The following is a 27,369-nucleotide window of genomic DNA, read 5'->3' on the forward strand; positions in this document are numbered from 1 at the left end:
GTGTTAGGTTTCTGTGACAGCGGCCCAGATGGGAACAGCAGATCGCGGAACAGAGCATTGTCTGGTCTGTGTGTGTGTGTGTGTGTGTGTGTGTGTGTGTGTGTGTGTGTGTGTGTGTGTGTGTGTGTGTGTGTGTGTGTGTGTGTGTGTGTGTGTGTGTGTGTGGTATTTCCTGCTGTTGTTGAAACACACGCCATCCACCTGAATCCCAAATGGCTCCCTATTTCCATTATAGTGCACTACTTTTGACCAGTACTCTGTGGGGAGAAGCCCAAAAGTAGTGCACTATATAAGGAATAGGGTGCAATTTGGGACATATTCTCTTCTTTGAAAAGAGCTTCTATTCTTCCTCATTACATCACTCTCTCGGGTAGTCTACACAACTACCTCCTCCACTTTACCTCAGGTAGTCTATACAACTACCTCCTCCACTTTACCTCAGGTAGTCTACACAACTACCTCCTCCACTTTACCTCAGGTAGTCTACACAACCACCTCCTCCACTTTACCTCAGGTAGTCTATACAACTACCTCCACTTTACCTCAGGTAGTCTACACAACTACCTCCTCCACTTTACCTCAGGTAGTCTATACAACCACCTCCTACACTTTACCTCAGGTAGTCTATACAACCACCTCCTCCACTTTACCTCAGGTAGTCTATACAACTACCTCCTCCACTTTACCTCAGGTAGTCTATACAACTACCTCCTCCACTTTACCTCAGGTAGTCTATACAACCACCTCCTCCACTTTACCTCAGGTAGTCTATACAACCACCTCCTCCACTTTACCTCAGGTAGTCTATACAACTACCTCCTCCACTTTACCTCAGGTAGTCTATACAACTACCTCCTCCACTTTACCTCAGGTAGTCTTTACAACTACCTCCTCCACTTTACCTCAGGTAGTCTTAGTCTATACAACTACCTCCTCCACTTTACCTCAGGTAGTCTATACAACTACCTCCTCCACTTTACCTCAGGTAGTCTTAGTAAATACAACCACCTCCTCCACTTTACCTCAGGTAGTCTATACAACTACCTCCTCCACTTTACCTCAGGTAGTCTATACAACCACCTCCTCCACTTTACCTCAGGTAGTCTATACAACTACCTCCTCCACTTTATCTCAGGTAGTAAATACAACTACCTCCTCCACTTTACCTCAGGTAGTAAATACAACTACCTCCTCCACTTTACCTCAGGTAGTCTATACAACTACCTCCTCCACTTTACCTCAGGTAGTCTTAGTAAATACAACTACCTCCTCCACGTTACCTCAGGTAGTCTATACAACTACCTCCACTTTACCTCAGGAAAATAGGGACAGTGTTTTATATAATGCCCCTCTGTGAGGCTTTATTGGTTCTGTTCATGAAGTAGCTCATGGATGACATTTATCCCGGTGAAGTTTGAACCTGACCTTTCAGGTAAAAGAAAGAAAGTGTCAGTTGGTCTTTGTCAATGTTATAGCTGCTAAGCTGAAGCCGACACGTCTGTATCTCTCTCTCAATTCTCTCTCTGTCATTCTGTCCAGTGTGCAGTTGGGACCGTTCAACACATGTTGTGTTTGGCTCAGTGTTCACACAGCTGTTTAAGTACACAGAGAAATGATGGCACATGGAAGGGAAAGCAACAGTTTCCAGTTGTTGGTTACCTCTCTCTCTCTCTCTCTCTCTCTCTCTCTCTCTGTCTCTCTCTCTCTCTCTCTCTCTGTCTCTCTCTCTCTCTCTCTCTCTCTCTCTCTCTCTCTCTCTCTCTCTCTCTCTCTCTCTCTCTCTCTCTCACACACACACTATTTAGGTCTCTTTCTCCCCCACACACTCTCTCTCTCTCTCTCTCTCTCACACTCACTATTTAGGTCTCTTTCTCCCCCATACTCTCTCTCTCTCTTGGCTCTTGACTGCTCAGCGCTGCAACTGGCTCGGTCAGATAATGTTTTCCGTCTCGCTCTCCTCTCGTTGGGTAATCAGAGAATGTGGGTCATTTGAGTTCAGCTCTGTCCCCGAAGTAGCTCTCTCTCTCTCTCTCTCTCTCTCTCTCTCTCTCTCTCTCTCTCTCTCTCTCTCTCTCTCTCTCTCTCTCTCTCTCTCTCTCTCTCACTTTCTGCTTCTCTCTCTCTCTTTTTTTCTGCTTCTCTCTCTCTCTGTCTCTCTCTTTCTCTCTCTCTCTCTCTCTCTCTCTCTCTCTCTCTCTCCCTCACTCTCTTTCTGCTTCTCTCTCTTTTTTTCTGCTTCTCTCTCTCTCTCTCTCTCTCAGGACCTTTCACATCACTCCAGTGTGTAGCAGCAGAGCAGAGAGAACAGGGAGTTCCCTCTTAGCGTGAAGCCGTTTAAGTACTAGGAACTCCCTATCTTTTTTAAAAGTGTTTTTTTTGTTGTGTCAAATGTCAATGAAAGCTGGTTTGTGTCTATTTACCTTTATTGACTTTGTTGACATTAGACTTTAAAATGTATTTTGACTCGTAAGAACCTGACCGAACTTGAAATGTAAACGTTGCAGTGAACTGGTTAACATCGCTATGCTAATTAGTGTCCAATTATATATATATATATAAAAATAAAACAAATTGTAATCAAGAGATCATCATACATATATATATATTTTTTTGTGGTTTTCTTCTGCACTTAAATAATTGTAATGAACTTGAGATAGAAAAAGGGTGCAGGGAGTTGACAGTCTTCTGTTCTATGTGCCCTCCAGTCACGGAACACAGCTGAGAGCCAATGGAATAGCAGCAGACTGTCTGCTGATAAGTGCTCAACGTAATAATGAGTGTCTGAGTAGCTTCACGGTGTGTCTGCTGTAAGAGACAGTCACAACAACCCCGGAGCGCAGGGCTTCGGTACTTAGACACTCGAGGTGTCAGTTAAGAATTTAACGACGACACAGCAACCCTCCCCTTCCCTTTCAGGATCTAAAGACAAGGGACTACATCCCAAAATGGCACCCTATTCCCTACATAGTGCACTACTTTGGTGCCCTGGTCAATAGGGCTCTGGTCAAAAGTAGTGCGCTATATAGGGAATAGGGTGCCATTTGGGAAGGTAAACAGGGAGAACTCTAATCTTGAGAACAAGTGGAACATAGCGTTTCCTTTGTGGACTTTAAAGGGATACTTCACCCATTTTAAACATCGTATATATCTCCACTATCTTCAGCACCATACCAGTGATACAGAACAGGATGTTCCAATAGGGATTGGTTTGAGTGCCCCTTTAAGTTGAAAGTAAGCAATGGTTTGAAACATACTGCTCTCCTTTGAAACCAGAGAGAGAGAGAGAGAGAGCTAACAGGAGCCTCTCTCAAGGGGGGATTGTGGGAACAATTGTGATGTTCACTGTTTTTCTCTTGTTTAACTCCTAAAACACATGTTGCTTACCCGGCTTAATGAGTCAGAGGTTTCCCTTTGTAAGGTAGTTGGTCAAAGTCTTCAGTCTGTACCATAGCACAGTAGTCAGTCTTCAGTCTGTACTATAGTCAGTCTTCAGTCTGTACTATAGCACAGTAGTCAGTCTGTACCATAGCACAGGAGTCAGTCTTCAGTCTGTACAATAGCACAGTAGTCAGTCTTCAGTCTGTACTATAGTCAGTCTTCAGTCTGTACTATAGCACAGTAGTCAGTCTGTACCATAGCACAGGAGTCAGTCTTCAGTCTGTACTATAGCACAGTAGTCAATCTTCAGTCTGTACTACAGTACAGTAGTCAGTCTTCAGTCTGTGCTATAATACAGTAGTCAGTCTTCAGTCTGTACTATAGTGGAGTAGTCAGTCTTCAGTCTGTACTATAGTACAGTAGTCAGTCTACAGTCTGTACTATAGTGGAGTAGTCAGTCTACAGTCTGTACTATAGGGGAGTAGTCAGTCTTCAGTCTGTACTATAGTGGATCCGTCAGTCTTCAGTCTGTACCATAGTACAGTAGTCAGTCTTCAGTCTGTACCATAGCACAGTAGTCAGTCCTCAGTCTGTACTATAGTGGAGTAGTCAGTCTTCAGTCTGTACTATAGCACAGTAGTCAGTCTTCAGTCTGTACTATAGCACAGTAGTCAGTCTTCAGTCTGTACCATAGCACAGTAGTCAGTCTTCAGTCTGTACCATAGTACAGTAGTCAGTCTTCAGTCTGTACCATAGCACAGTAGTCAGTCTTCAGTCTGTACTATAGTACAGTAGTCAGTCTTCAGTCTGTACCATAGCACAGTAGTCAGTCTTCAGTCTGTACTATAGCACAGTAGTCAGTCTTCAGTCTGTACTATAGTATAGTAGTCAGTATTCAGTCTATACCATAGCACAGTAGTCAGTCCTCAGTCTGTACTATAGCACAGTAGTCAGTCTTCAGTCTGTACTATAGCACAGTAGTCAGTCTTCAGTCTGTACTATAGCACAGTAGTCAGTCTTCAGTCTGTACTATAGCACAGTAGTCAGTCTTCAGTCTGTACCATAGCACAGTAGTCAGTCTTCAGTCTGTACCATAGCACAGTAGTCAGTCTTCAGTCTGTACTATAGCACAGTAGACAGTCTTCAGTCTGTACCATAGTACAGTAGTCAGTCTTCAGTCTGTACCATAGCACAGTGCACGATGGAGGCCAATATCAGCAGAGATAGTTCAGGTTACAGGGGACCGTCAGCAGACAGGCGTTGTGTGATTTCCAGGAAAATGAGGAGGTTCTTCCCTGTTGAGCTGCACACACGCATGCACACACGCACACACACACACACACACACGCACGCACGCACACACACACACACACACGGAATAATGCAGCTACAGCAATCTTTTATCTCACCTTCATTTGACCAGGAAGTCTCTTGAGGTTTGAACTGTTCGTCTCCCCAGGAAGTCTCTTGAGGTTTGGGTTTAGGTTCAATAAGCATCCTAAGAATAGGTTCTACTTCTGTAAGTTACAAGTTACAATCAGCTCTCCAATTGACTGGCCGACTCTGGTATTTTCCTGCGAGAACCCATCAAGCCATAGGCTACATATATTTCACACAGAACTACTATTAAAACCCTTTCCTGACCACAGTGTCCAGTCTCCTAGTCTCCACTGCTAGGTAGCACAGTGTCCAGTCTCCTAGTCTCCACTACTAGGTTACACAGTGTCCAGTCTCCTAGTCTACTAGGTAACACAGTGTCCAGTCTCCTAGTCTACTAGGTAACACAGTGTCCAGTCTCCTAGTCTACTAGGTAACACAGTGTCCAGTCTCCTAGTCTACTAGGTAACACAGTGTCCAGTCTCCCAGTCGACCACTACTAGGTAACACAGTGTCCAGTCTCCTAGTCTACCACTACTAGGTAACACAGTGTCCAGTCTCCTAGTCTACCACTACTAGGTAACACAGTGTCCAGTCTCCCAGTCGACCACTACTAGGTAACACAGTGTCCAGTCTCCTAGTCTACCACTACTAGGTAACACAGTGTCCAGTCTCCTAGTCTACTAGGTAACACAGTGTCCAGTCTCCTAGTCTACTAGGTAACACAGTGTCCAGTCTCCTAGTCTACCACTACTAGGTAACACAGTGTCCAGTCTCCCAGTCTACCACTACTAGGTAACACATGGTCCACTCTCCTAGTCTCCCACTACTAGGTAACACAGTGTCCAGTCTCCTAGTCTACCACTACTAGGTAACACAGTGTCCAGTCTCCCAGTCTACTAGGTAACACAGTGTCCAGTCTCCCAGTCTCCCAGTCTACTAGGTAACACAGTGTCCAGTCTCCCAGTCTCCCAGTCTACTAGGTAACACAGTGTCCAGTCTCCCAGTCTACTAGGTAACACAGTGTCCAGTCTCCCAGTCTACTAGGTAACACAGTGTCCAGTCTCCCAGTCGACCACTACTAGGTAACTAGGTAACACAGTGTCCAGTCTCCCAGTCGACCACTACTAGGTAACTAGGTAACACAGTATCCAGTCTCCGAGTCTGCCAGTCTACTAGGTAACACAGTGTCCAGTCTCCCAGTCTACTAGGTAACACAGTGTCCAGTCTCCCAGTCTCCCAGTCTCCCAGTCTACTAGGTAACACAGTGTCCAGTCTCCCAGTCTACCACTACTAGGTAACACAGTGTCCAGTCTCCCAGTCTCCCAGTCTACTAGGTAACACAGTGTCCAGTCTCCCAGTCTACTAGGTAACACAGTGTCCAGTCTCCCAGTCTACTAGGTAACACAGTGTCCAGTCTCCCAGTCGACCACTACTAGGTAACTAGGTAACACAGTGTCCAGTCTCCCAGTCGACCACTACTAGGTAACTAGGTAACACAGTGTCCAGTCTCCCAGTCGACCACTACTAGGTAACTAGGTAACACAGTATCCAGTCTCCGAGTCTGCCAGTCTACTAGGTAACACAGTGTCCAGTCTCCCAGTCTACTAGGTAACACAGTGTCCAGTCTCCCAGTCTCCCAGTCTCCCAGTCTACTAGGTAACACAGTATCCAGTCTCCTAGTCTACCACTACTAGGTAACACAGTGTCCAGTCTCCCAGTCTCCCAGTCTACTAGGTAACACAGTGTCCAGTCTCCCAGTCTACTAGGTAACACAGTGTCCAGTCTCCCAGTCTCCCAGTCTCCCAGACTAGTAACCAGCAGGTAGTCTAGTGGTTAGAGTGTTTGACCAGTAGCCAGCAGGTAGCCTAGTGGTTAGAGTGTTGGACTAGTAACCAGCAGGTAGCCTAGTAACCAGCAGGTAGCCTAGTGGTTAGAGCGTTGGACTAGTAACCAGCAGGTAGCCTAGTGGTTAGAGTGTTGGGCCAGTAACCAGCAGGTAGCCTAGTGGTTAGAGTGTTGGACTAGTAACCAGCAGGTAGCCTAGTGGTTAGAGCGTTGGACTAGTAACCAGCAGGTAGCCTAGTGGTTAGAGTGTTGGGCCAGTAACCAGCAGGTAGCCTAGTGGTTAGAGTGTTGGACTAGTAACCAGCAGGTAGCCTAGTGGTTAGAGTGTTGGGCCAGTAACCAGCAGGTAGCCAAGTGGTTAGATTTTAACCAGGAGTTTAACCAGGAGTTTAACCAGGAGTTTAACCAGGAGTTTAGCCAGGAGTTTAACCAGGAGTTTAGCCAGGAGTTTAACCAGGAGTTTAGCCAGGAGTTTAACCAGGAGTTTAGCCAGGAATTTAAAACCATATGACCTGGTTAGAAACAATCTGGTCCCGTCAACTGATGTGTTACTATGTTGTACCCAGAGTTTTCCCTGGTTAGGTTAGCCTGCCAGAATAGGGAAAACTCTGGGCCCCAGGAACCCCCCCCCCCTCCCAGCCCCCAACAATCTGGGACCTGTGGTGCCACCTCTGAAATCACCAGACAATGTTACACATGAGAAAACATATTCTGTTTGAATGATCTCTTATCTCAACATGTTGACTTAGTTTGACTTGCGTATCTAAACATTTTTGGGTTTCCATAGATATACGTGGCTCAGTGCAGCCGGCAGGCAGTAACAGGCTCTTACTGTAATTTCAGAATGTACAGTAACAGGCTCTTACTGTAATTTCAGAATGTACAGTAACAGGCTCTTACCCTAATTTCAGAATTTACAGTAACAGGCTCTTACTGTAATTTCAGAATGTACAGTAACAGGCTCTTACTGTAATTTCAGAATGTACAGTAACAGGCTCTTACCCTAATTTCAGAATTTACAGTAACAGGCTCTTACTGTAATTTCAGAATGTACAGTAACAGGCTCAGGGAAAAACTCAATAAAACAAGACTCAAATGTAGAGAAAATGTCTATACATTTCAGTTGTTTCAAAAAGCTTCCCTCTGCTATTACAGTTTTCCCTGAAAACGAGTGTTGAGCGGAACAACACCATTCTGTTTCCAACGCCCTGCTCGGCGGCGACGAGGAGCAACTGTCTGGCGAGTGTGGTGCTCGACCTCCGGAGGTAGCTCTCCAGACGTTTACACGACAGTATTGTCTCTGAAGAACCTCTAGAAAATGTCCCTTTGCTATCGTCAATAGTCCGTCCCCCCCCGTTGCCCAACTCCCTCCCTCGCTCCCAGCCCTCCAAGACACAGACCAGTTGGGGGACGTACATTTAAGCCCCTAGGAGCTTTATTCATTAAGAGCATTAGAGACGGAAAAGTACCAGGCTTGAGTCCAAAATGGCACCCTGTTCCCTATACAGTGCACTATTTTTGAGGGATTCCCTTTGGGCCTGGGTCAAACGTAGTGCACTATATAGGGAATAGGCTACCATTTAGGACGAATCCCCAGCCTCATCCACCCTCCTCCATCTCCAGAAGGGATGAATCAGCGTAGTTTTTACTCAGCAACAGGCAGCAGTAGCCAGGCTTTAGCAGAGTGGGCCTCTGTCCCAAACGGCATCCTATTCCCTATATAGTGCACTACCTTTGACCTGGGACCATAGAGCTCTGGTCAAAAGTAGTGCACTATGTAGGGAATAGGGGGGCCGTTAGGGATATAGTTTAGATGTCTGACTGCCAAATCCACATTTTCACTCGCTCTGAATAGTGTGTGTCGTCCATCTCCTCCCATCTGTCTCTCCCAGCTCTCTCTCTCTCTCTCTCTCTCTCTCTCTGTCTCTCTCTCTCTCTATCTCTTTCTCTCTCTCTCTCTCTCTCTCTCTTTCTCTCTCTCTTCCTTTCCCTCCCCCTGTAGACACCATGCCAGGTTACAGATGCAGGAAGTCCAACGTTCAGTCAGTCAGTCAGTCAGTCAGTCAGTCAGCCAGTCAGTCAGTCAGTCAGTCAGTCAGTCAGTCAGTCAGCCAGTCAGTCAGTCAGTCAGTCAGTCAGTCAGCCAGCCAGCCAGTCAGTCAGCCAGTCAGTCAGCCAGTCAGTCAGTCAGTCAGTCAGTCAGCCAGTCAGTCAGTCAGTCAGTCAGCCAGCCAGTCAGTCAGTCAGTCAGTCAGCCAGCCAGCCAGCCAGTCAGTCAGTCAGTCAGTCAGCCAGTCAGTCAGCCAGCCAGCCAGTCAGTCAGTCAGTCAGCCAGCCAGTCAGTCAGTCAGCCAGTCAGCCAGTCAGTCAGTCAGTCAGTCAGTCAGTCAGAAGGTCAGTGTGTGTTCCTTCACTCTGTTGGCAGGCCACATGACAGCCAGATTGATACTCACTGTGAGTTCTGGCTGTAGAGAGCGGTGTTGAGGATGGGTGTTGGGCTATGTGTGTGTAGTCCCTCTCCTCTCCATGGAAACAAACCCAACCCTGGTGTGTTACAATCCCTAGTGTTATCCAACCTGACTCCCCTCTCCTCTCCATGGAAACAAACCCAACCCTGGTGTGTTACAATCCCTAGTGTTATCCAACCTGACTCCATGGACCAGGATCCACTACTCTGTTGTTACTAGGTTTAGACCTTGGACCAGGATCCACTACTCTGTTGTTACTAGGTTTAGACCGTGGACCAGGATCCACTACTCTGTTGTTACTAGGTTTAGACCATGGACCAGGATCCACTACTCTGTTGTTACTAGGTTTAGACCGTGGACCAGGATCCACTACTCTGTTGTTACTAGGTTTAGACCATGGACCAGGATCCACTACTCTGTTGTTACTAGGTTTAGACCATGGACCAGGATCCACTACTCTGTTGTTACTAGGTTTAGACCTTGGATCAGGATCCACTACTCTGTTGTTACTAGGTCTAGACCTTGGACCAGGATCCACTACTCTGTTGTTACTAGGTCTAGACCTTGGACCAGGATCCACTACTCTGTTGTTACTAGGTTTAGACCGTGGACCAGGATCCACTACTCTGTTGTTACTAGGTTTAGACCGTGGACCAGGATCCACTACTCTGTTGTTACTAGATCTCTAGACCGTGGACCAGGATCCACTACTCTGTTGTTACTAGGTTTAGACCGTGGACCAGGATCCACTACTCTGTTGTTACTAGATCTCTAGACCGTGGACCAGGATCCACTACTCTGTTGTTACTAGATCTCTAATCCATGGACCAGATCCACTACTCTGTTGTTACTAGGTTTAGACCATGGACCAGGATCCACTACTCTGTTGTTACTAGGTTTAGACCGTGGACCAGGATCCACTACTCTGTTGTTACTAGGTTTAGACCATGGACCAGGATCCACTACTCTGTTGTTACTAGGTTTAGACCGTGCACCAGGATCCACTACTCTGTTGTTACTAGGTTTAGACCGTGGACCAGGATCCACTACTCTGTTGTTACTAGGTTTAGACCGTGGACCAGGATCCACTACTCTGTTGTTACTAGATCTCTAGACCGTGGACCAGGATCCACTACTCTGTTGTTACTAGATCTCTAGACTGTGGACCAGGATCCACTACTCTGTTGTTACTAGTGCTGAGACAGCTCCATACCGGCTGACCATCCATTCTGAGACGGTACAACAATGTGACCACACAATACAGTAGAGCTCCATCACATGTAATACGGTTAATTCAGTCAGTATTCTCATCAGGTTAACTAAGTCAGTGTTCTCATCAGGTTAACTCAGTCAGTATTCTCATCAGGTTAACTCAGTCAGTATTCTCATCAGGTTAATTCAGTCAGTATTCTCATCAGGTTAACCCAGTCAGTATTCTCATCAGGTTAACTCAGTCAGTATTCTCATCAGGTTAACTCAGTCAGTATTCTCATCAGGTTAACTCATCAGGTTAACTCAGTCAGTGTTCTCATCAGGTTAACCCAGTCAGTGTTCTCATCAGGTTAACTCAGTCAGTATTCTCATCAGGTTAACCCAGTCAGTATTCTCATCAGGTTAACTCTGCCAGTATTCTCATCAGGTTAACTCATCAGGTTAACTCAGTCAGTGTTCTCATCAGGTTAACTCAGTCAATATTCTCAGCAGGTTAACTCAGTCAGTGTTCTCATCAGGTTAACTCAGTCAGTGTTCTCATCAGGTTAACCCAGTCAGTATTCTCATCAGGTTAACCCAGTCAGTATTCTCATCAGGTTAACTCAGTCAGTATTCTCATCAGGTTAACCCAGTCAGCATTCTCATCAGGTTAACCTAGTCAGTATTCTCATCAGGTTAACCCAGTCAGTATTCTCATCAGGTTAACTCAGTCAGTATTCTCATCAGGTTAACCCAGTCAGTATTCTCATCAGGTTAACCCAGTCAGTGTTCTCATCAGGTTAACTCAGTCAGTATTCTCATCAGGTTAACCCAGTCAGTATTCTCATCAGGTTAACTCAGTCAGTATTCTCATCAGGTTAACCCAGTCAGCATTCTCATCAGGTTAACCTAGTCAGTATTCTCATCAGGTTAACCCTGTCAGTATTGTCATCAGGTTACCCCAGTCAGTATTCTCATCAGGTTAACTCAGTCAGTATTCTCATCAGGTTAACCCAGTCAGTATTCTCATCAGGTTAACCCAGTCAGTATTCTCATCCAGGTTAACCCAGTCAGTATTCTCATCTGGTTAACTCTGCCAGTATTCTCATCAGGTTAACTCTGCCAGTATTCTCATCAGGTTAACCCAGTCAGTATTCTCATCAGGTTAACTCAGTCAGTATTCTCATCAGGTTAACCCAGTCAGTATTCTCATCAGGTTAACCCAGTCAGTATTATCATCAGGTTAACCCAGTCAGTATTCTCATCAGGTTAACTCATCAGGTTAACTCAGTCAGTGTTCTCATCAGGTTAACCCAGTCAATGTTCTCATCAGGTTAACCCAGTCAGTATTCTCATCAGGTTAACCCAGTCAGTGTTCTCATCAGGTTAACTCAGTCAGTATTCTCATCAGGTTAACCCAGTCAGTATTCTCATCAGGTTAACTCTGCCAGTATTCTCATCAGGTTAACTCACCAGGTTAACTCAGTCAGTGTTCTCATCAGGTTAACTCAGTCAGTATTCTCAGCAGGTTAACTCAGTCAGTGTTCTCATCAGGTTAACTCAGTCAGTGTTCTCATCAGGTTAACCCAGTCAGTATTCTCATCAGGTTAACCCAGTCAGTATTCTCATCAGGTTAACTCAGTCAGTATTCTCATCAGGTTAACCCAGTCAGCATTCTCATCAGGTTAACCTAGTCAGTATTCTCATCAGGTTAACCCAGTCAGTATTCTCATCAGGTTAACTCAGTCAGTATTCTCATCAGGTTAACCCAGTCAGTGTTCTCATCAGGTTAACTCAGTCAGTGTTCTCATCAGGTTAACCCAGTCAGTATTCTCATCAGGTTAACCCAGTCAGTATTCTCATCAGGTTAACTCAGTCAGTATTCTCATCAGGTTAACCCAGTCAGCATTCTCATCAGGTTAACCTAGTCAGTATTCTCATCAGGTTAACCCAGTCAGTATTCTCATCAGGTTAACTCAGTCAGTATTCTCATCAGGTTAACTCAGTCAGTGTTCTCATCAGGTTAACCCAGTCAGTATTCTCATCAGGTTAACCCAGTCAGTATTCTCATCAGGTTAACTCAGTCAGTATTCTCATCAGGTTAACCCAGTCAGCATTCTCATCAGGTTAACCTAGTCAGTATTCTCATCAGGTTAACCCAGTCAGTATTCTCATCAGGTTAACTCAGTCAGTATTCTCATCAGGTTAACCCAGTCAGTATTCTCATCAGGTTAACCCAGTCAGTGTTCTCATCAGGTTAACTCAGTCAGTATTCTCATCAGGTTAACCCAGTCAGTGTTCTCATCAGGTTAACTCAGTCAGTATTCTCAGCAGGTTAACTCAGTCAGTGTTCTCATCAGGTTAACTCAGTCAGTGTTCTCATCAGGTTAACCCAGTCAGTATTCTCATCAGGTTAACCCAGTCAGTATTCTCATCAGGTTAACTCAGTCAGTATTCTCATCAGGTTAACCCAGTCAGCATTCTCATCAGGTTAACCTAGTCAGTTTTCTCATCAGGTTAACCCAGTCAGTATTCTCATCAGGTTAACTCAGTCAGTATTCTCATCAGGTTAACCCAGTCAGTATTCTCATCAGGTTAACCCAGTCAGTGTTCTCATCAGGTTAACTCAGTCAGTATTCTCATCAGGTTAACCCAGTCAGTATTCTCATCAGGTTAACCCAGTCAGTATTCTCATCAGGTTAACTCAGTCAGTATTCTCATCAGGTTAACCCAGTCAGTATTCTCATCAGGTTAACTCAGTCAGTATTCTCATCAGGTTAACCCAGTCAGCATTCTCATCAGGTTAACCTAGTCAGTATTCTCATCAGGTTAACCCAGTCAGTATTCTCATCAGGTTAACTCAGTCAGTATTCTCATCAGGTTAACCCAGTCAGTATTCTCATCAGGTTAACCCAGTCAGTGTTCTCATCAGGTTAACTCAGTCAGTATTCTCATCAGGTTAACCCAGTCAGTATTCTCATCAGGTTAACTCAGTCAGTATTCTCATCAGGTTAACCCAGTCAGCATTCTCATCAGGTTAACCTAGTCAGTATTCTCATCAGGTTAACCCTGTCAGTATTGTCATCTGGTTAACTCTGCCAGTATTCTCATCAGGTTAACTCTGCCAGTATTCTCATCAGGTTAACCCAGTCAGTATTCTCATCAGGTTAACTCAGTCAGTATTCTCATCAGGTTAACCCAGTCAGTATTCTCATCAGGTTAACCCAGTCAGTATTATCATCAGGTTAACCCAGTCAGTATTCTCATCAGGTTAACTCATCAGGTTAACTCAGTCAGTGTTCTCATCAGGTTAACCCAGTCAATGTTCTCATCAGGTTAACCCAGTCAGTATTCTCATCAGGTTAACCCAGTCAGTGTTCTCATCAGGTTAACTCAGTCAGTATTCTCATCAGGTTAACCCAGTCAGTATTCTCATCAGGTTAACTCTGCCAGTATTCTCATCAGGTTAACTCACCAGGTTAACTCAGTCAGTGTTCTCATCAGGTTAACTCAGTCAGTATTCTCAGCAGGTTAACTCAGTCAGTGTTCTCATCAGGTTAACTCAGTCAGTGTTCTCATCAGGTTAACCCAGTCAGTATTCTCATCAGGTTAACCCAGTCAGTATTCTCATCAGGTTAACTCAGTCAGTATTCTCATCAGGTTAACCCAGTCAGCATTCTCATCAGGTTAACCTAGTCAGTATTCTCATCAGGTTAACCCAGTCAGTATTCTCATCAGGTTAACTCAGTCAGTATTCTCATCAGGTTAACCCAGTCAGTATTCTCATCAGGTTAACCCAGTCAGTATTCTCATCAGGTTAACTCAGTCAGTATTCTCATCAGGTTAACCCAGTCAGTATTCTCATCAGGTTAACCCAGTCAGTATTCTCATCAGGTTAACCCAGTCAGTGTTCTCATCAGGTTAACTCAGTCAGTATTCACATCAGGTTAACCCAGTCAGTATTCTCATCAGGTTAACTCAGTCAGTATTCTCATCAGGTTAACCCAGTCAGCATTCTCATCAGGTTAACCTAGTCAGTATTCTCATCAGGTTAACCCTGTCAGTATTGTCATCAGGTTACCCCAGTCAGTATTCTCATCAGGTTAACTCAGTCAGTATTCTCATCAGGTTAACCCAGTCAGTATTCTCATCAGGTTAACCCAGTCAGTATTCTCATCCAGGTTAACCCAGTCAGTATTCTCATCTGGTTAACTCTGCCAGTATTCTCATCAGGTTAACTCTGCCAGTATTCTCATCAGGTTAACCCAGGCAGTATTCTCATCAGGTTAACTCAGTCAGTATTCTCATCAGGTTAACCCAGTCAGTATTCTCATCAGGTTAACCCAGTCAGTATTATCATCAGGTTAACCCAGTCAGTATTCTCATCAGGTTAACTCATCAGGTTAACTCAGTCAGTGTTCTCATCAGGTTAACCCAGTCAATGTTCTCATCAGGTTAACCCAGTCAGTATTCTCATCAGGTTAACCCAGTCAGTGTTCTCATCAGGTTAACTCAGTCAGTATTCTCATCAGGTTAACCCAGTCAGTATTCTCATCAGGTTAACTCTGCCAGTATTCTCATCAGGTTAACTCACCAGGTTAACTCAGTCAGTGTTCTCATCAGGTTAACTCAGTCAGTATTCTCAGCAGGTTAACTCAGTCAGTGTTCTCATCAGGTTAACTCAGTCAGTGTTCTCATCAGGTTAACCCAGTCAGTATTCTCATCAGGTTAACCCAGTCAGTATTCTCATCAGGTTAACTCAGTCAGTATTCTCATCAGGTTAACCCAGTCAGCATTCTCATCAGGTTAACCTAGTCAGTATTCTCATCAGGTTAACCCAGTCAGTATTCTCATCAGGTTAACTCAGTCTGTATTCTCATCAGGTTAACCCAGTCAGTATTCTCATCAGGTTAACCCAGTCAGTATTCTCATCAGGTTAACTCAGTCAGTATTCTCATCAGGTTAACCCAGTCAGTATTCTCATCAGGTTAACCCAGTCAGTATTCTCATCAGGTTAACCCAGTCAGTGTTCTCATCAGGTTAACTCAGTCAGTATTCACATCAGGTTAACCCAGTCAGTATTCTCATCAGGTTAACTCAGTCAGTATTCTCATCAGGTTAACCCAGTCAGCATTCTCATCAGGTTAACCTAGTCAGTATTCTCATCAGGTTAACCCAGTCAGTATTCTCATCAGGTTACCCCAGTCAGTATTCTCATCAGGTTAACTCAGTCAGTATTCTCATCAGGTTAACCCAGTCAGTATTCTCATCAGGTTAACCCAGTCAGTATTCTCATCCAGGTTAACCCAGTCAGTATTCTCATCTGGTTAACTCTGCCAGTATTCTCATCAGGTTAACTCTGCCAGTATTCTCATCAGGTTAACCCAGTCAGTATTCTCATCAGGTTAACTCAGTCAGTATTCTCATCAGGTTAACCCAGTCAGTATTCTCATCAGGTTAACCCAGTCAGTATTCTCATCAGGTTAACTCAGTCAGTATTCTCATCAGGTTAACTCATCAGGTTAACTCAGTCAGTGTTCTCATCAGGTTAACCCAGTCAATGTTCTCATCAGGTTAACCCAGTCAGTATTCTCATCAGGTTAACCCAGTCAGTGTTCTCATCAGGTTAACTCAGTCAGTATTCTCATCAGGTTAACCCAGTCAGTATTCTCATCAGGTTAACTCTGCCAGTATTCTCATCAGGTTAACTCATCAGGTTAACTCAGTCAGTGTTCTCATCAGGTTAACTCAGTCAGTATTCTCAGCAGGTTAACTCAGTCAGTGTTCTCATCAGGTTAACTCAGTCAGTGTTCTCATCAGGTTAACCCAGTCAGTATTCTCATCAGGTTAACCCAGTCAGTATTCTCATCAGGTTAACTCAGTCAGTATTCTCATCAGGTTAACCCAGTCAGCATTCTCATCAGGTTAACCTAGTCAGTATTCTCATCAGGTTAACCCAGTCAGTATTCTCATCAGGTTAACTCAGTCAGTATTCTCATCAGGTTAACTAAGTCAGTGTTCTCATCAAGTTAACCCAGTCAATATTCTCATCAGGTTAACCCAGTCAGTATTCTCATCAGGTTAACTCAGTCAGTATTCTCATCAGGTTAACCCAGTCAGCATTCTCATCAGGTTAACCTAGTCAGTATTCTCATCAGGTTAACCCAGTCAGTATTCTCATCAGGTTAACTCAGTCAGTATTCTCATCAGGTTAACTCTGCCAGTATTCTCATCAGGTTAACCCAGTCAGTATTCTCATCAGGTTAACCTAGTCAGTATTCTCATCAGGTTAACCTAGTCAGTATTCTCATCAGGTTAACCTAGTCAGTATTCTCATCAGGTTAACCCAGTCAGTATTCTCATCAGGTTAACCCAGTCAGTATTCTCATCAGGTTAACTCAGTCAGTATTCTCATCAGGTTAACTCAGTCAGTATTCTCATCAGGTTAACCCAGTCAGCATTCTCATCAGGTTAACCTAGTCAGTATTCTCATCAGGTTAACCCAGTCAGTATTCTCATCAGGTTAACTCAGTCAGTATTCTCATCAGGTTAACTCAGTCAGTATTCTCATCAGGTTAACTCAGTCAGTATTCTCATCAGGTTAACCCAGTCAGCATTCTCATCAGGTTAACCTAGTCAGTATTCTCATCAGGTTAACCCAGTCAGTATTCTCATCAGGTTAACTCAGTCAGTATTCTCATCAGGTTAACTCTGCCAGTATTCTCATCAGGTTAACCCAGTCAGTATTCTCATCAGGTTAACCTAGTCAGTATTCTCATCAGGTTAACTCAGTCAGTGTTCTCATCAGGTTAACCCAGTCAATGTTCTCATCAGGTTAACCCAGTCAGTATTCTCATCAGGTTAACCCAGTCAGTGTTCTCATCAGGTTAACTCAGTCAGTATTCTCATCAGGTTAACCCAGTCAGTATTCTCATCAGGTTAACTCTGCCAGTATTCTCATCAGGTTAACTCACCAGGTTAACTCAGTCAGTGTTCTCATCAGGTTAACTCAGTCAGTATTCTCAGCAGGTTAACTCAGTCAGTGTTCTCATCAGGTTAACTCAGTCAGTGTTCTCATCAGGTTAACCCAGTCAGTATTCTCATCAGGTTAACCCAGTCAGTATTCTCATCAGGTTAACTCAGTCAGTATTCTCATCAGGTTAACCCAGTCAGCATTCTCATCAGGTTAACCTAGTCAGTATTCTCATCAGGTTAACCCAGTCAGTATTCTCATCAGGTTAACTCAGTCAGTATTCTCATCAGGTTAACCCAGTCAGTATTCTCATCAGGTTAACCCAGTCAGTATTCTCATCAGGTTAACTCAGTCAGTATTCTCATCAGGTTAACCCAGTCAGTATTCTCATCAGGTTAACCCAGTCAGTATTCTCATCAGGTTAACCCAGTCAGTGTTCTCATCAGGTTAACTCAGTCAGTATTCACATCAGGTTAACCCAGTCAGTATTCTCATCAGGTTAACTCAGTCAGTATTCTCATCAGGTTAACCCAGTCAGCATTCTCATCAGGTTAACCTAGTCAGTATTCTCATCAGGTTAACCCTGTCAGTATTGTCATCAGGTTACCCCAGTCAGTATTCTCATCAGGTTAACTCAGTCAGTATTCTCATCAGGTTAACCCAGTCAGTATTCTCATCAGGTTAACCCAGTCAGTATTCTCATCCAGGTTAACCCAGTCAGTATTCTCATCTGGTTAACTCTGCCAGTATTCTCATCAGGTTAACTCTGCCAGTATTCTCATCAGGTTAACCCAGGCAGTATTCTCATCAGGTTAACTCAGTCAGTATTCTCATCAGGTTAACCCAGTCAGTATTCTCATCAGGTTAACCCAGTCAGTATTATCATCAGGTTAACCCAGTCAGTATTCTCATCAGGTTAACTCATCAGGTTAACTCAGTCAGTGTTCTCATCAGGTTAACCCAGTCAATGTTCTCATCAGGTTAACCCAGTCAGTATTCTCATCAGGTTAACCCAGTCAGTGTTCTCATCAGGTTAACTCAGTCAGTATTCTCATCAGGTTAACCCAGTCAGTATTCTCATCAGGTTAACTCTGCCAGTATTCTCATCAGGTTAACTCACCAGGTTAACTCAGTCAGTGTTCTCATCAGGTTAACTCAGTCAGTATTCTCAGCAGGTTAACTCAGTCAGTGTTCTCATCAGGTTAACTCAGTCAGTGTTCTCATCAGGTTAACCCAGTCAGTATTCTCATCAGGTTAACCCAGTCAGTATTCTCATCAGGTTAACTCAGTCAGTATTCTCATCAGGTTAACCCAGTCAGCATTCTCATCAGGTTAACCTAGTCAGTATTCTCATCAGGTTAACCCAGTCAGTATTCTCATCAGGTTAACTCAGTCTGTATTCTCATCAGGTTAACCCAGTCAGTATTCTCATCAGGTTAACCCAGTCAGTATTCTCATCAGGTTAACTCAGTCAGTATTCTCATCAGGTTAACCCAGTCAGTATTCTCATCAGGTTAACCCAGTCAGTATTCTCATCAGGTTAACCCAGTCAGTGTTCTCATCAGGTTAACTCAGTCAGTATTCACATCAGGTTAACCCAGTCAGTATTCTCATCAGGTTAACTCAGTCAGTATTCTCATCAGGTTAACCCAGTCAGCATTCTCATCAGGTTAACCTAGTCAGTATTCTCATCAGGTTAACCCAGTCAGTATTCTCATCAGGTTACCCCAGTCAGTATTCTCATCAGGTTAACTCAGTCAGTATTCTCATCAGGTTAACCCAGTCAGTATTCTCATCAGGTTAACCCAGTCAGTATTCTCATCCAGGTTAACCCAGTCAGTATTCTCATCTGGTTAACTCTGCCAGTATTCTCATCAGGTTAACTCTGCCAGTATTCTCATCAGGTTAACCCAGTCAGTATTCTCATCAGGTTAACTCAGTCAGTATTCTCATCAGGTTAACCCAGTCAGTATTCTCATCAGGTTAACCCAGTCAGTATTCTCATCAGGTTAACTCAGTCAGTATTCTCATCAGGTTAACTCATCAGGTTAACTCAGTCAGTGTTCTCATCAGGTTAACCCAGTCAATGTTCTCATCAGGTTAACCCAGTCAGTATTCTCATCAGGTTAACCCAGTCAGTGTTCTCATCAGGTTAACTCAGTCAGTATTCTCATCAGGTTAACCCAGTCAGTATTCTCATCAGGTTAACTCTGCCAGTATTCTCATCAGGTTAACTCATCAGGTTAACTCAGTCAGTGTTCTCATCAGGTTAACTCAGTCAGTATTCTCAGCAGGTTAACTCAGTCAGTGTTCTCATCAGGTTAACTCAGTCAGTGTTCTCATCAGGTTAACCCAGTCAGTATTCTCATCAGGTTAACCCAGTCAGTATTCTCATCAGGTTAACTCAGTCAGTATTCTCATCAGGTTAACCCAGTCAGCATTCTCATCAGGTTAACCTAGTCAGTATTCTCATCAGGTTAACCCAGTCAGTATTCTCATCAGGTTAACTCAGTCAGTATTCTCATCAGGTTAACTAAGTCAGTGTTCTCATCAAGTTAACCCAGTCAATATTCTCATCAGGTTAACCCAGTCAGTATTCTCATCAGGTTAACTCAGTCAGTATTCTCATCAGGTTAACCCAGTCAGCATTCTCATCAGGTTAACCTAGTCAGTATTCTCATCAGGTTAACCCAGTCAGTATTCTCATCAGGTTAACTCAGTCAGTATTCTCATCAGGTTAACCCAGTCAGTATTCTCATCAGGTTAACCCAGTCAGTGTTCTCATCAGGTTAACTCAGTCAGTATTCTCATCAGGTTAACCCAGTCAGTGTTCTCATCAGGTTAACTCAGTCAGTATTCTCATCAGGTTAACCCAGTCAGTATTCTCATCAGGTTAACTCTGCCAGTATTCTCATCAGGTTAACTCATCAGGTTAACTCAGTCAGTGTTCTCATCAGGTTAACTCAGTCAGTATTCTCAGCAGGTTAACTCAGTCAGTGTTCTCATCAGGTTAACTCAGTCAGTGTTCTCATCAGGTTAACCCAGTCAGTATTCTCATCAGGTTAACCCAGTCAGTATTCTCATCAGGTTAACTCAGTCAGTATTCTCATCAGGTTAACCCAGTCAGCATTCTCATCAGGTTAACCTAGTCAATTTTCTCATCAGGTTAACCCAGTCAGTATTCTCATCAGGTTAACTCAGTCAGTATTCTCATCAGGTTAACCCAGTCAGTATTCTCATCAGGTTAACCCAGTCAGTGTTCTCATCAGGTTAACTCAGTCAATATTCTCATCAGGTTAACCCAGTCAGTATTCTCATCAGGTTAACCCAGTCAGTATTCTCATCAGGTTAACCCAGTCAGTGTTCTCATCAGGTTAACTCAGTCAGTATTCTCATCAGGTTAACCCAGTCAGTATTCTCATCAGGTTAACCCAGTCAGTATTCTCATCAGGTTAACTCAGTCAGTATTCTCATCAGGTTAACCCAGTCAGTATTCTCATCAGGTTAACCCAGTCAGTATTCTCATCAGGTTAACCCAGTCAGTATTCTCATCTGGTTAACTCTGCCAGTATTCTCATCAGGTTAACTCTGCCAGTATTCTCATCAGGTTAACCCAGTCAGTATTCTCATCAGGTTAACTCAGTCAGTATTCTCATCCAGGTTAACTCTGCCAGTGTTCTCATCAGGTTAACCCAGTCAGTATTCTCATCAGGTTAACTCAGTCAGTATTCTCATCAGGTTAACTCTGCCAGTATTCTCATCAGGTTAACCCAGTCAGTATTCTCATCAGGTTAACTCAGTCAGTATTCTCATCCAGGTTAACTCTGCCAGTATTCTCATCAGGTTAACCCAGTCAGTATTCTCCATTGATGGTGATCTGTTCTCCATCTGAAAAGAGTTAACCATATTGGACTTCACGTGAAGGAAAGCAAACGAGCGTTTGATGTGTCAAAGCCAGTCAGACCCAGCCCTGCGTCTGGTAGTTTGAATATATCCTTACTAATAAAACAACTGCAATGTATATGGTCTGTGTGATACAGACTGACTGAAACAGAGAGGTCTTTCTCCCTGCTGACCCAACATATTTACTCTGTACTGGGAGGTTTGTACGGTTCCTAGACTGTATACGCACGCACGCACGTAGACACACACACACACACACACACACACACACACACACACACACACACACGCAGTCACACACACACACACACACACACACACACACACACACACACACACACACACACACACACACACACACACACACACACACACACACACACACAGGCACGCACACAGGCACGCACACACACACACACACACACGCAGGCACGCACACACACACACACGCAGGCACACACACACACACACACGTAGGCAAGCATGCATGCACACTCACACTGAGAGTAATGAATCAGATGGTCTGGGCTCCATGTCACCACGGAAGAAAAGGAGCATTCAGCAGATGGAGGAGAGGAGGGATGGAGGGGGCAGGGGGTGAGGAGAGAAGGAGGGGGCAGGGGAAGAGGAGAGGAGGAAGGGGAGGAGGAGGGGGAGGGAGAGAGGAGAGGAGAGGAGAGGAGGGCTTGAGGGGGGAGGGAGAGAGGAGAGGAGAGATGGGGGGGGCAGGGGGTGAGGAGAGAAGGAGGGGGAGGAGGAGGGGGAGGGAGAGAGGGAGAGAGGAGAGGAGGGCTTGAGGGAGGAGGGGGATAGGAGAAGAGAGATGGAGAGGAGGTTGTGTTGTGTCTCTGAGCCCTGTTCCTCATTGTAACCAACACCACTCCCAGGCTGTTGTGTCTCCTCTGAGCCCTGTTCCTCAGTGTAACCAACACCACTCCCAGGCTGTTGTGTCTCCTCTGAGCCCTGTTCCTCAGTGTAACCAACACCACTCCCAGGCTGTTGTGTCTCCTCTGAGCCCTGTTCCTCATTGTAACCAACACCACTCCCAGGCTGTTGTGTCTCCTCTGAGCCCTGTTCCTCAGTGTAACCAACACCACTCCCAGGCCCGTTGTGTCTCCTCTGAGCCCTGTTCCTCATTGTAACCAACACCACTCCCAGGCTGTTGTGTCTCCTCTGAGCCCTGTTCCTCATTGTAACCAACACCACTCCCAGGCTGTTGTGTCTCCTCTGAGCCCTCTGTGAGAGCCAGTTTCACCAAAACATCAGTGTTGGCGAGGCCCCTGGCCTCTGGGACTGGTGCCGTTGTGCATCCGGTGGCGTCGTTCATTAAAGCTTTGGGTTGTCAACAGCACCACAGTTGAGGGTTTTTGCCACATTACTGTATAATGTGTTATGGGTAAAATCATCTCTCTAGGCCCCAGTACTATCATGGTATTATGGGGATTGCTAGCAGCGTCCGTTGGGGTTAACTGTTTACTAGCTGTGTTAACCTTCTCCTCCTTGTCGGTTAACTAGCGTTAGCTAGCGTTAACTAGCGTTGAAAAGACTAAGGCCGGGGTTACACTGAAGCTGCGTAATAGTGCACTGTAACTGACTTTGAAAAGGGCTTTCCCATTGGGCGGTAGTTACCGTGACTACGATCTCCACAAACACCGCTTTGAAAAGCTGCATTGTGGACGGCGCTCCAAGGATTGAATCCTGGCCGTGAAGTGTCTTTTTCCCAGGCCACAGCAGAGAAGAACAGGGTGAGGTTAAGATGGGTTAGACCAGACTAGATTAGAGCAGAGCAGAACCAGGTTAAGATGGCTTAGACCAAATGAGAGAAGAGCAGGGCAAGGTTAAGATCAGTTAGACCAGACTAGACGAGAGCAGAGCCAGGTTAAGATCAGTTAGACCAGACTAGATGAGAGCAGAGCAGAGCCAGGTTAAGATCAGTTAGACCAGACTAGACGAGAGCAGAGCCAGGTTAAGATGGGTTAGACCAGACTAGACGAGAGCAGAGCCAGGTTAAGATCAGTTAGACCAGACTAGACGAGAGCAGAGCCAGGTTAAGATGGGTTAGACCAGACTAGACGAGAGCAGAGCCAGGTTAAGATCAGTTAGACCAGACTAGACGAGAGCAGAGCCAGGTTAAGATGGGTTAGACCAGACTAGACGAGAGCAGAGCCAGGTTAAGATCAGTTAGACCAGACTAGACGAGAGCAGAGCCAGGTTAAGATGGGTTAGACCAGACTAGACGAGAGCAGAGCCAGGTTAAGATCAGTTAGACCAGACTAGACGAGAGCAGAGCCAGGTTAAGATGGGTTAGACAAGACTAGACGAGAGCAGAGCCAGGTTAAGATTGGTCAGACCAGACTAGACGAGAGCAGAGCCAGGTTAAGATGAGTTAGACCAGACTAGACGAGAGCAGAGCTGTGCCAGGTTAAGATCAGTTAGACCAGACTAGACGAGAGCAGAGCCAGGTTAAGATGGGTTAGACCAGACTAGACGAGAGCAGAGCCAGGTTAAGATCAGTTAGACCAGACTAGACGAGAGCAGAGCCAGGTTAAGATGGGTTAGACCAGACTAGACGAGAGCAGAGCCAGGTTAAGATCAGTTAGACCAGACTAGACGAGAGCAGAGCCAGGTTAAGATGGGTTAGACCAGACTAGACGAGAGCAGAGCCAGGTTAAGATCAGTTAGACCAGACTAGACGAGAGCAGAGCCAGGTTAAGATGGGTTAGACCAGACTAGACGAGAGCAGAGCCAGGTTAAGATCAGTTAGACCAGACTAGACGAGAGCAGAGCCAGGTTAAGATGGGTTAGACCAGACTAGACGAGAGCAGAGCCAGGTTAAGATCAGTTAGACCAGACTAGACGAGAGCAGAGCCAGGTTAAGATGGGTTAGACCAGACTAGACGAGAGCAGAGCCAGGTTAAGCTCAGTTAGACCAGACTAGACGAGAGCAGAGCCAGGTTAAGATGGGTTAGACAAGACTAGACGAGAGCAGAGCCAGGTTAAGATTGGTCAGACCAGACTAGACGAGAGCAGAGCCAGGTTAAGATGAGTTAGACCAGACTAGACGAGAGCAGAGCTGTGCCAGGTTAAGATGAGTTAGACCAGACTAGACGAGAGCAGAGCGGAGCCAGGTTAAGATGAGTTAGAACAGACTAGACGAGAGCAGAGCAGAGCCAGGGTAAGATGAGTTAGACCAGACTAGACGAGAGCAGAGCTGTGCCAGGTTAAGATGAGTTAGACCAGACTAGACGAGAGCAGAGCTGTGCCAGGTTAAGATAAGTTAGACCAGACTAGACGAGAGCAGAGCTGTGCCAGGTTAAGATAAGTTAGACCAGACTAGACGAGAGCAGAGCTGTGCCAGGTTAAGATGAGTTAGACCAGACTAGACGAGAGCAGAGCGGAGCCAGGGTAAGATGAGTTAGACCAGACTAGACGAGAGCAGAGCTGTGCCAGGTTAAGATGAGTTAGACCAGACTAGACGAGAGCAGAGCAGAGCCAGGTTAAGATGAGTTAGAACAGACTAGACGAGAGCAGAGCAGAGCCAGGGTAAGATGAGTTAGACCAGACTAGACGAGAGCAGAGCTGTGCCAGGTTAAGATGAGTTAGACCAGACTAGACGAGAGCAGAGCGGAGCCAGGGTAAGATGAGTTAGACCAGACTAGACGAGAGCAGAGCGGAGCCAGGGTAAGATGAGTTAGATAGAGTACTAGAGGGCTAGTTAATCCTATTGATCATGGGACTGTTTCATCGTGTTCACAGTGATTACCCTCTAACTGCTACTCCATTAAAGAAAGGACTTGTGTGCTGAGGGGAAGACTGGATGTGGAAACACAGGACATCTGGCCTTGTTGACGTTGTCTTGTTGTTGTTCTTCGAGGTTCTCTCTGTTCCTCATGCTATTATTGGCTTTAACTAGCTACAGTATATATGTGACTATAATGGATATAAACAGTGTTTTAACTAGGTACAGTATATATGTGACTGTATGGGCTACAATATGGAGGTATTATAACTCAGGCCCTATATGGACTACTATATGGAGGTATTATAACTCAGGCCCTATATGGACTACTATATGGAGGTAATATAACTCAGGCCCTATATGGACTACTATATGGAGGTATTATAACTCAGGCCCTATATGGACTACTATATGGAGGTATTATAACTCAGGCCCTATATGGAGGTAATATAACTCAGGCCCTATATGCACTACTATATGGAGGTAATTTAACTCAGGCCCTATCTGGACTACTATATGGAGGTAATATAACTCAGGCTCTATATGGACTACTATATGGAGGTAATATAACTCAGGCCCTATATGGACTACTATATGGAGGTAATATAACTCAGGCCCTATATGGACTACTATATGGAGGTAATATAACTCAGGCCCTATATGGACTACTATATGGAGGTAATATAACTCAGGCCCTATATGGACTACTATATGGAGGTATTATAACTCAGGCCCTATATGGAGGTAATTTAACTCAGGCCCTATATGGACTACTATATGGAGGTAATATAACTCAGGCCCTATATGGACTACTATATGGAGGTAATATAACTCAGGCCCTATATGGACTACTATATGGAGGTATTATAACTCAGGCCCTATATGGAGGTAATATAACTCAGGCCCTATATGGACTACTATATGGAGGTTTTATAACTCAGGCCCTATATGGACTACTATATGGAGGTAATATAACTCAGGCCCTATATGGACTACTATATGGAGGTAATATAACTCAGGCCCTATATGGACTACTATATGGAGGTAATATAACTCAGGCCCTATATGGAGGTAATATAACTCAGGCCCTATATGGACTACTATATGGAGGTTTTATAACTCAGGCCCTATATGGACTACTATATGGAGGTATTATAACTCAGGCCCTATATGGACTACTATATCGAGGTAATATAACTCAGGCCCTATATGGACTACTATATGGAGGTAATATAACTCAGGCCCTATATGGACTACTATATGGAGGTATTATAACTCAGGCCCTATATGGAGGTAATATAACTCAGGCCCTATATGGACTACTATATGGAGGTATTATAACTCAGGCCCTATCTGGACTACTATATGGAGGTAATATAACTCAGGCCCTATATGGACTACTATATGGAGGTATTATAACTCAGGCCCTATATGGACTACTATATGGAGGTCATATAACTCAGGCCCTATATGGACTACTATATGGAGGTATTATAACTCAGGCCCTATATGGAGGTAATATAACTCAGGCCCTATCTGGACTACTATATGGAGGTATTATAACTCAGGCCCTATATGGACTACTATATGGAGGTAATATAACTCAGGCCCTATATGGACTACTATATGGAGGTATTATAACTCAGGCCCTATATGGAGGTAATATAACTCAGGCCCTATATGGACTACTATATGGAGGTATTATAACTCAGGCCCTATATGGAGGTAATATAACTCAGGCCCTATATGGACTACTATATGGAGGTATTATAACTCAGGCCCTATATGGACTACTATATGGAGGTATTATAACTCAGGCCCTATATGGACTACTATATGGAGGTATTATAACTCAGGCCCTATATGGACTACTATATGGAGGTATTATAACTCAGGCCCTATATGGAGGTAATATAACTCAGGCCTGTCAGGTCTGTCTGTCTGTGTGTCTGTCGGTTCGTAAACTGTGCCTGCCTATTGGAATTTTACGATTCAAATCTCATGGAGAGTTTGTGAACCGGAGACACGACGTATGCACACACACACACACACACACACACACACACACACACACACACACACACACACACACACACACACACACACACACACACACACACACACACACACACACACACACACACACACCGCAGTGATTAGAATGACTCAATGACTTTCACAAGGTGTTCTCTCTGTGTGTGTGTGTGTGTGTGTCTCACTCAGGTAGTCTCAGTTCTCCCACGCAGCCACTTCAGCACGCTATATCAGATAGTAGCTACTACAGTCCTGTACATGAAGCGTTTTAAAAGTTGCAGGAAAGTGCTCCTGCTATTAAGATTCTACATCTGCACTGTGTGTGTGTGTGTGTGTGTGTGTGTGTGTGTGTGTGTGTGTGTCTGTGTGTGTGTGTGTGTGTGTGTGTGTGTGTGTGTGTGTGTGTGTGTGTGTGTGTGTGTGTGTGTGTGTGTGTGTGTGTGTGTGTGTGTGTGTGT

General features: G+C 44.7%; 1 protein-coding gene and 1 long non-coding RNA gene across 2 annotated transcripts in view; both read left to right on the forward strand.

Moving 5' to 3' along the window:
* LOC110526857 (Krueppel-like factor 13) overlaps positions 1–27,369 on the forward strand; it is a 56,565-nt gene that overhangs the window by 11,474 nt on the left and 17,722 nt on the right. The gene's annotated exons all lie outside the window — the stretch shown is intronic.
* Positions 21,949–26,046, forward strand: LOC118964996. Its single transcript, XR_005052355.1, has 3 exons — positions 21,949–23,559; positions 24,175–25,255; positions 25,439–26,046. It is a non-coding gene; the product is annotated as an uncharacterized LOC118964996 (long non-coding RNA).

This window comes from Oncorhynchus mykiss, chromosome 6 (assembly GCF_013265735.2).
Source record: "Oncorhynchus mykiss isolate Arlee chromosome 6, USDA_OmykA_1.1, whole genome shotgun sequence".
Lineage (NCBI taxonomy): Eukaryota > Metazoa > Chordata > Actinopteri > Salmoniformes > Salmonidae > Oncorhynchus > Oncorhynchus mykiss.